General features: G+C 40.1%; 26 non-coding genes across 26 annotated transcripts; all 26 read right to left on the minus strand.

Moving 5' to 3' along the window:
• Nucleotides 1-94: 94 nt before the first annotated feature.
• Nucleotides 95-176, minus strand: trnas-gcu. The gene has a single exon. It is a non-coding gene; the product is annotated as a tRNA-Ser (tRNA).
• A 155-nt stretch (nt 177-331) lies between these two features.
• trnas-gcu lies at nt 332-413 on the minus strand. The gene has a single exon. It is a non-coding gene; the product is annotated as a tRNA-Ser (tRNA).
• Nucleotides 414-559: 146 nt separating this feature from the next.
• Nucleotides 560-641, minus strand: trnas-gcu. Its single transcript has one exon. It is a non-coding gene; the product is annotated as a tRNA-Ser (tRNA).
• Nucleotides 642-788: 147 nt separating this feature from the next.
• On the minus strand, nt 789-870 carry trnas-gcu. Its single transcript has one exon. It is a non-coding gene; the product is annotated as a tRNA-Ser (tRNA).
• A 378-nt stretch (nt 871-1248) lies between these two features.
• trnas-gcu lies at nt 1249-1330 on the minus strand. Its single transcript has one exon. It is a non-coding gene; the product is annotated as a tRNA-Ser (tRNA).
• A 147-nt stretch (nt 1331-1477) lies between these two features.
• trnas-gcu lies at nt 1478-1559 on the minus strand. Its single transcript has one exon. It is a non-coding gene; the product is annotated as a tRNA-Ser (tRNA).
• Nucleotides 1560-1708: 149 nt separating this feature from the next.
• trnas-gcu lies at nt 1709-1790 on the minus strand. The gene has a single exon. It is a non-coding gene; the product is annotated as a tRNA-Ser (tRNA).
• Nucleotides 1791-1936: 146 nt separating this feature from the next.
• Nucleotides 1937-2018, minus strand: trnas-gcu. The gene has a single exon. It is a non-coding gene; the product is annotated as a tRNA-Ser (tRNA).
• Nucleotides 2019-2164: 146 nt separating this feature from the next.
• trnas-gcu lies at nt 2165-2246 on the minus strand. Its single transcript has one exon. It is a non-coding gene; the product is annotated as a tRNA-Ser (tRNA).
• Nucleotides 2247-2393: 147 nt separating this feature from the next.
• Nucleotides 2394-2475, minus strand: trnas-gcu. The gene has a single exon. It is a non-coding gene; the product is annotated as a tRNA-Ser (tRNA).
• A 152-nt stretch (nt 2476-2627) lies between these two features.
• On the minus strand, nt 2628-2709 carry trnas-gcu. The gene has a single exon. It is a non-coding gene; the product is annotated as a tRNA-Ser (tRNA).
• A 148-nt stretch (nt 2710-2857) lies between these two features.
• Nucleotides 2858-2939, minus strand: trnas-gcu. The gene has a single exon. It is a non-coding gene; the product is annotated as a tRNA-Ser (tRNA).
• Nucleotides 2940-3516: 577 nt separating this feature from the next.
• trnas-gcu lies at nt 3517-3598 on the minus strand. The gene has a single exon. It is a non-coding gene; the product is annotated as a tRNA-Ser (tRNA).
• A 146-nt stretch (nt 3599-3744) lies between these two features.
• Nucleotides 3745-3826, minus strand: trnas-gcu. The gene has a single exon. It is a non-coding gene; the product is annotated as a tRNA-Ser (tRNA).
• A 150-nt stretch (nt 3827-3976) lies between these two features.
• On the minus strand, nt 3977-4058 carry trnas-gcu. Its single transcript has one exon. It is a non-coding gene; the product is annotated as a tRNA-Ser (tRNA).
• A 154-nt stretch (nt 4059-4212) lies between these two features.
• On the minus strand, nt 4213-4294 carry trnas-gcu. The gene has a single exon. It is a non-coding gene; the product is annotated as a tRNA-Ser (tRNA).
• A 147-nt stretch (nt 4295-4441) lies between these two features.
• On the minus strand, nt 4442-4523 carry trnas-gcu. The gene has a single exon. It is a non-coding gene; the product is annotated as a tRNA-Ser (tRNA).
• Nucleotides 4524-4900: 377 nt separating this feature from the next.
• On the minus strand, nt 4901-4982 carry trnas-gcu. Its single transcript has one exon. It is a non-coding gene; the product is annotated as a tRNA-Ser (tRNA).
• Nucleotides 4983-5588: 606 nt separating this feature from the next.
• On the minus strand, nt 5589-5670 carry trnas-gcu. Its single transcript has one exon. It is a non-coding gene; the product is annotated as a tRNA-Ser (tRNA).
• Nucleotides 5671-5817: 147 nt separating this feature from the next.
• Nucleotides 5818-5899, minus strand: trnas-gcu. Its single transcript has one exon. It is a non-coding gene; the product is annotated as a tRNA-Ser (tRNA).
• A 151-nt stretch (nt 5900-6050) lies between these two features.
• Nucleotides 6051-6132, minus strand: trnas-gcu. Its single transcript has one exon. It is a non-coding gene; the product is annotated as a tRNA-Ser (tRNA).
• A 149-nt stretch (nt 6133-6281) lies between these two features.
• trnas-gcu lies at nt 6282-6363 on the minus strand. The gene has a single exon. It is a non-coding gene; the product is annotated as a tRNA-Ser (tRNA).
• Nucleotides 6364-6516: 153 nt separating this feature from the next.
• trnas-gcu lies at nt 6517-6598 on the minus strand. Its single transcript has one exon. It is a non-coding gene; the product is annotated as a tRNA-Ser (tRNA).
• Nucleotides 6599-6746: 148 nt separating this feature from the next.
• On the minus strand, nt 6747-6828 carry trnas-gcu. The gene has a single exon. It is a non-coding gene; the product is annotated as a tRNA-Ser (tRNA).
• A 148-nt stretch (nt 6829-6976) lies between these two features.
• trnas-gcu lies at nt 6977-7058 on the minus strand. Its single transcript has one exon. It is a non-coding gene; the product is annotated as a tRNA-Ser (tRNA).
• A 147-nt stretch (nt 7059-7205) lies between these two features.
• trnas-gcu lies at nt 7206-7287 on the minus strand. The gene has a single exon. It is a non-coding gene; the product is annotated as a tRNA-Ser (tRNA).
• Between the last annotated feature and the right edge of the window lie 126 nt (nt 7288-7413).

Raw genomic sequence — 7413 nt, forward strand, 5'->3', positions numbered from 1 at the left:
AACGATAATTAAAAATTTGGTACATGTTGATGGTTTAATCAGAGATATACCATTATTTACTATTTAGCTACAACTACATTAAAATCACTTCCACCGACGAGGATGGGATTCGAACCCACGCGTGCAGAGCACAATGGATTAGCAGTCCATCGCCTTAACCACTCGGCCACCTCGTCCTATTGGGTGTTTGTTAAATAGGTTTTTGGTGGATTTTTGCTCCAAGGGGTAAATGATAATATAAAAATTTGGTACATGTTGATGGTTTAATCAGAGATATACCATTATTTACTATTTAGTAATTTAGCTACAACTACATTAAAATCACTTCCACCGACGAGGATGGGATTCGAACCCACGCGTGCAGAGCACAATGGATTAGCAGTCCATCGCCTTAACCACTCGGCCACCTCGTCCTATTGGGTGTTTGTTAAATAGGTTTTTGGTGGATTTTTGCTCCAAGGGGTAAACGATAATATAAAATTTGGTACATGTTGATGGTTTAATCAGAGATATACCATTATTTACAATTTAGCTACAACTACATTAAAATCACTTCCACCGACGAGGATGGGATTCGAACCCACGCGTGCAGAGCACAATGGATTAGCAGTCCATCGCCTTAACCACTCGGCCACCTCGTCCTATTGGGTGTTTGTTAAATAGGTTTTTGGTGGATTTTTGCTCCAAGGGGTAAACGATAATATAAAAATTTGGTACATGTTGATGGTTTAATCAGAGATATACCATTATTTACTATTTAGCTACAACTACATTAAAATCACTTCCACCGACGAGGATGGGATTCGAACCCACGCATGCAGAGCACAATGGATTAGCAGTCCATCGCCTTAACCACTCGGCCACCTCGTCCTATTGGGTGTTTGTTAAATAGGTTTTTGGTGGATTTTTGCTCCAAGGGGTAAACGATAATATAAAAATTTGGTACATGTTGATGGTTTAATCAGAGATATACCATTATTTACTAAATTTAGCTACAACTACATTAAAATCACTTCCACCGACGAGGATGGGATTCGAAACCCACGCGTGCAGAGCACAATGGATTAGCAGTCCATCGCCTTAACCACTCGGCCACCTCTTCCTATTGGGTGTTTGTTAAATAGGTTTTTGGTGGATTTTTGCTCCAAGGGGTAAACGATAATATAAAAATTGGTACATGTTGATGGTTTAATCAGAGATATACCATTATTTACTATTTAGCTACAACTACATTAAAATCACTTCCACCGACGAGGATGGGATTCAAACCCACGCGTGCAGAGCACAATGGATTAGCAGTCCATCGCCTTAACCACTCGGCCACCTCGTCCTATTGGGTGTTTGTTAAATAGGTTTTTGGTGGATTTTTGCTCCAAGGGGTAAACGATAATATAAAATTTGGTACATGTTGATGGTTTAATCAGAGATATACCATTATTTACTAATTTAGCTACAACTACATTAAAATCACTTCCACCGACGAGGATGGGATTCGAACCCACGCGTGCAGAGCACAATGGATTAGCAGTCCATCGCCTTAACCACTCGGCCACCTCGTCCTATTGGGTGTTTGTTAAATAGGTTTTTGGTGGATTTTTGCTCCAAGGGGTAAACGATAATATAAAAATTTGGTACATGTTGATGGTTTAATCAGAGATATACCATTATTTACTAAATTTAGCTACAACTACATTAAAATCACTTCCACCGACGAGGATGGGATTCGAACCCACGCGTGCAGAGCACAATGGATTAGCAGTCCATCGCCTTAACCACTCGGCCACCTCGTCCTATTGGGTGTTTGTTAAATAGGTTTTTGGTGGATTTTTGCTCCAAGGGGTAAACGATAATATAAAAATTGGTACATGTTGATGGTTTAATCAGAGATATACCATTATTTACTATTTAGCTACAACTACATTAAAATCAATTCCACCGACGAGGATGGGATTCAAACCCACGCGTGCAGAGCACAATGGATTAGCAGTCCATCGCCTTAACCACTCGGCCACCTCGTCCTATTGAGTGTTTGTTAAATAGGTTTTTGGTGGATTTTTGCTCCAAGGGGTAAACGATAATTAAAAAGTTGGTACATGTTGATGGTTTAATCAGAGATATACCATTATTTACTATTTAGCTATAACTACATTAAAATCACTTCCACCGACGAGGATGGGATTCGAACCCACGCGTGCAGAGCACAATGGATTAGCAGTCCATCGCCTTAACCACTCGGCCACCTCGTCCTATTGGGTGTTTGTTAAATAGGTTTTTGGTGGATTTTTGCTCCAAGGGGTAAACGATAATATAAAAATTTGGTACATGTTGATGGTTTAATCAGAGATATACCATTATTTACTATTTAGCTACAACTACATTAAAATCACTTCCACCGACGAGGATGGGATTCGAACCCACGCATGCAGAGCACAATGGATTAGCAGTCCATCGCCTTAACCACTCGGCCACCTCGTCCTATTGGGTGTTTGTTAAATAGGTTTTTGGTGGATTTTTGCTCCAAGGGGTAAACGATAATATAAAAATTTGGTACATGTTGATGGTTTAATCAGAGATATACCATTATTTACTATAGAATTTAGCTACAACTACATTAAAATCACTTCCACCGACGAGGATGGGATTCGAACCCACGCATGCAGAGCACAATGGATTAGCAGTCCATCGCCTTAACCACTCGGCCACCTCGTCCTATTGGGTGTTTGTTAAATAGGTTTTTGGTGGATTTTTGCTCCAAGGGGTAAACGATAATATAAAAATTTGGTACATGTTGATGGTTTAATCAGAGATATACCATTATTTACTTATTTAGCTACAACTACATTAAAATCACTTCCACCGACGAGGATGGGATTCGAACCCACGCGTGCAGAGCACAATGGATTAGCAGTCCATCGCCTTAACCACTCGGCCACCTCGTCCTATTGGGTGTTTGTTAAATAGGTTTTTGGTGGATTTTTGCTCCAAGGGGTAAACGATAATATAAAATTCGGTACATGTTGATGGTTTAATCAGAGATATACCATAATTTACTATTTAGCTACAACTACATTAAAATCACTTCCACCGACGAGGATGGGATTCGAAACCACGCGTGCATCACCTTAACCACTCGGCCACCTCGTCCTATTGGGTGTTTGTTAAATAGGTTTTTGGTGGATTTTTGCTCCAAGGGGTAAACGATAATATAAAATTTGGTACATGTTGATGGTTTAATCAGAGATATACCATTATTTACAACTACATTAAAATCACTTCCACCGACGAGGATGGGATTCGAACCCACACGTGCAGAGCACAATGGATTAGCAGTCCATCGCCTTAACCACTCGGCCACCTCATCCTATTGGGTGTTTGTTAAATAGGTTTTTGGTGGATTTTTGCTCCAAGGGGTAAACGATAATATAAAAATTTGGTACATGTTGATGGTTTAATCAGAGATATACCATTATTTACTATTTAGTAATTTAGCTACAACTACATTAAAATCACTTCCACCGACGAGGATGGGATTCGAACCCACGCGTGCAGAGCACAATGGATTAGCAGTCCATCGCCTTAACCACTCGGCCACCTCGTCCTATTGGGTGTTTGTTAAATAGGTTTTTGGTGGATTTTTGCTCCAAGGGGTAAACGATAATTAAAAAGTTGGTACATGTTGATGGTTTAATCAGAGATATACCATTATTTACTATTTAGCTATAACTACATTAAAATCACTTCCACCGACGAGGATGGGATTCGAACCCACGCATGCAGAGCACAATGGATTAGCAGTCCATCGCCTTAACCACTCGGCCACCTCGTCCTATTGGGTGTTTGTTAAATAGGTTTTTGGTGGATTTTTGCTCCAAGGGGTAAACGATAATATAAAAATTTGGTACATGTTGATGGTTTAATCAGAGATATACCATTATTTACTATAATTTAGCTACAACTACATTAAAATCACTTCCACCGACGAGGATGGGATTCGAACCCACGCGTGCAGAGCACAATGGATTAGCAGTCCATCGCCTTAACCACTCGGCCACCTCGTCCTATTGGGTGTTTGTTAAATAGGTTTTTGGTGGATTTTTGCTCCAAGGGGTAAACGATAATTAAAAATTTGGTACATGTTGATGGTTTAATCAGAGATATACCATTATTTACTATTTAGTAATTTAGCTACAACTACATTAAAATCACTTCCACCGACGAGGATGGGATTCAAACCCACGCGTGCAGAGCACAATGGATTAGCAGTCCATCGCCTTAACCACTCGGCCACCTCGTCCTATTGGGTGTTTGTTAAATAGGTTTTTGGTGGATTTTTGCTCCAAGGGGTAAACGATAATATAAAAATTTGGTACATGTTGATGGTTTAATCAGAGATATACCATTATTTACTATTTAGCTACAACTACATTAAAATCACTTCCACCGACGAGGATGGGATTCGAACCCACGCGTGCAGAGCACAATGGATTAGCAGTCCATCGCCTTAACCACTCGGCCACCTCGTCCTATTGGGTGTTTGTTAAATAGGTTTTTGGTGGATTTTTGCTCCAAGGGGTAAACGATAATTAAAAAGTTGGTACATGTTGATGGTTTAATCAGAGATATACCATTTTTTACTATTTAGCTATAACTACATTAAAATCACTTCCACCGACGAGGATGGGATTCTAACCCACGCGTGCAGAGCACAATGGATTAGCAGTCCATCGCCTTCACCACTCGGCCAGCTCGTCCTATTGGGTGTTTGTTAAATAGGTTTTTGGTGGATTTTTGCTCCAAGGGGTAAATGATAATTAAAAAGTTGGTACATGTTGATGGTTTAATCAGAGATATACCATTATTTACTAAAATTTAGCTACAACTACATTAAAATCACTTCCACCGACGAGGATGGGATTCGAACCCACGCGTGCAGAGCACAATGGATTAGCAGTCCATCGCCTTAACCACTCGGCCACCTCGTCCTATTGGGTGTTTGTTAAATAGGTTTTTGGTGGATTTTTGCTCCAAGGGGTAAACGATAATTAAAAATTTGGTACATGTTGATGGTTTAATCAGAGATATACCATTATTTACTATTTAGCTACAACTACATTAAAATCACTTCCACCGACGAGGATGGGATTCGAAACCCACGCGTGCAGAGCACAATGGATTAGCAGTCCATCGCCTTAACCACTCGGCCACCTCGTCCTATTGGGTGTTTGTTAAATAGGTTTTTGGTGGATTTTTGCTCCAAGGGGTAAACGATAATTAAAAATTTGGTACATGTTGATGGTTTAATCAGAGATATACCATTATTTACTATTTAGCTACAACTACATTAAAATCACTTCCACCGACGAGGATGGGATTCAAACCCACGCATGCAGAGCACAATGGATTAGCAGTCCATCGCCTTAACCACTCGGCCACCTCGTCACATTGGGTGTTTGTTAAATAGGTTTTTGGTGAATTTTTGCTCCAAGGGGTAAACGATAATATAAAAATTTGGTACATGTTGATGGTTTAATCAGAGATATACCATTATTTACTATATTTAGCTACAACTACATTAAAATCACTTCCACCGACGAGGATGGGATTCGAACCCACGCGTGCAGAGCACAATGGATTAGCAGTCCATCGCCTTAACCACTCGGCCACCTCGTCCTATTGGGTGTTTGTTAAATAGGTTTTTGGTGGATTTTTGCTCCAAGGGGTAAACGATAATATAAAAATTTGGTACATGTTGATGGTTTAATCAGAGATATACCATTATTTACTATTTAGCTACAACTACATTAAAATCACTTCCACCGACGAGGATGGGATTCGAACCCACGCGTGCAGAGCACAATGGATTAGCAGTCCATCGCCTTAACCACTCGGCCACCTCGTCCTATTGGGTGTTTGTTAAATAGGTTTTTGGTGGATTTTTGCTCCAAGGGGTAAACGATAATTAAAAAGTTGGTACATGTTGATGGTTTAATCAGAGATATACCATTATTTACTTTTTAATTTAGCTACAACTACATTAAAATCACTTCCACCGACGAGGATGGGATTCGAACCCACGCGTGCAGAGCACAATGGATTAGCAGTCCATCGCCTTAACCACTCGGCCACCTCGTCCTATTGGGTGTTTGTTAAATAGGTTTTTGGTGGATTTTTGCTCCAAGGGGTAAACGATAATATAAAAATTTGGTACATGTTGATGGTTTAATCAGAGATATACCATTATTTACTTAATTTAGCTACAACTACATTAAAATCACTTCCACCGACGAGGATGGGATTCGAACCCACGCGTGCAGAGCACAATGGATTAGCAGTCCATCGCCTTAACCACTCGGCCACCTCGTCCCTATTGGGTGTTTGTTAAATAGGTTTTTGGTGGATTTTTGCTCCAAGGGGTAAACGATAATATAAAAATTTGGTACATGTTGATGGTTTAATCAGAGATATACCATTATTTACTATATAATTTAGCTACAACTACATTAAAATCACTTCCACCGACGAGGATGGGATTCGAACCCACGCGTGCAGAGCACAATGGATTAGCAGTCCATCGCCTTAACCACTCGGCCACCTCGTCCTATTGGGTGTTTGTTAAATAGGTTTTTGGTGGATTTTTGCTCCAAGGGGTAAACGATAATATAAAAATTTGGTACATGTTGATGGTTTAATCAGAGATATACCATTATTTACTAATTTAGCTACAACTACATTAAAATCACTTCCACCGACGAGGATGGGATTCGAACCCACGCGTGCAGAGCACAATGGATTAGCAGTCCATCGCCTTAACCACTCGGCCACCTCGTCCTATTGGGTGTTTGTTAAATAGGTTTTTGGTGGATTTTTGCTCCAAGGGGTAAACGATAATATAAAAATTTGGTACATGTTGATGGTTTAATCAGAGATATACCATTATTTACTTATTTAGCTACAACTACATTAAAATCACTTCCACCGACGAGGATGGGATTCGAACCCACGCGTGCAGAGCACAATGGATTAGCAGTCCATCGCCTTAACCACTCGGCCACCTCGTCCTATTGGGTGTTTGTTAAATAGGTTTTTGGTGGATTTTTGCTCCAAGGGGTAAACGATAATATAAAAATTTGGTACATGTTGATGGTTTAATCAGAGATATACCATTATTTACTATTTAGCTACAACTACATTAAAATCACTTCCACCGACGAGGATGGGATTCGAACCCACGCGTGCAGAGCACAATGGATTAGCAGTCCATCGCCTTAACCACTCGGCCACCTCGTCCTATTGGGTGTTTGTTAAATAGGTTTTTGGTGGATTTTTGCTCCAAGGGGTAAACGATAATTAAAAAGTTGGTACATGTTGATGGTTTAATCAGAGATATACCATTATTTACTTATTTAGCTACAA

Source organism: Coregonus clupeaformis, unplaced genomic scaffold, assembly GCF_020615455.1.
Source record: "Coregonus clupeaformis isolate EN_2021a unplaced genomic scaffold, ASM2061545v1 scaf2028, whole genome shotgun sequence".
Taxonomy (NCBI): domain Eukaryota; kingdom Metazoa; phylum Chordata; class Actinopteri; order Salmoniformes; family Salmonidae; genus Coregonus; species Coregonus clupeaformis.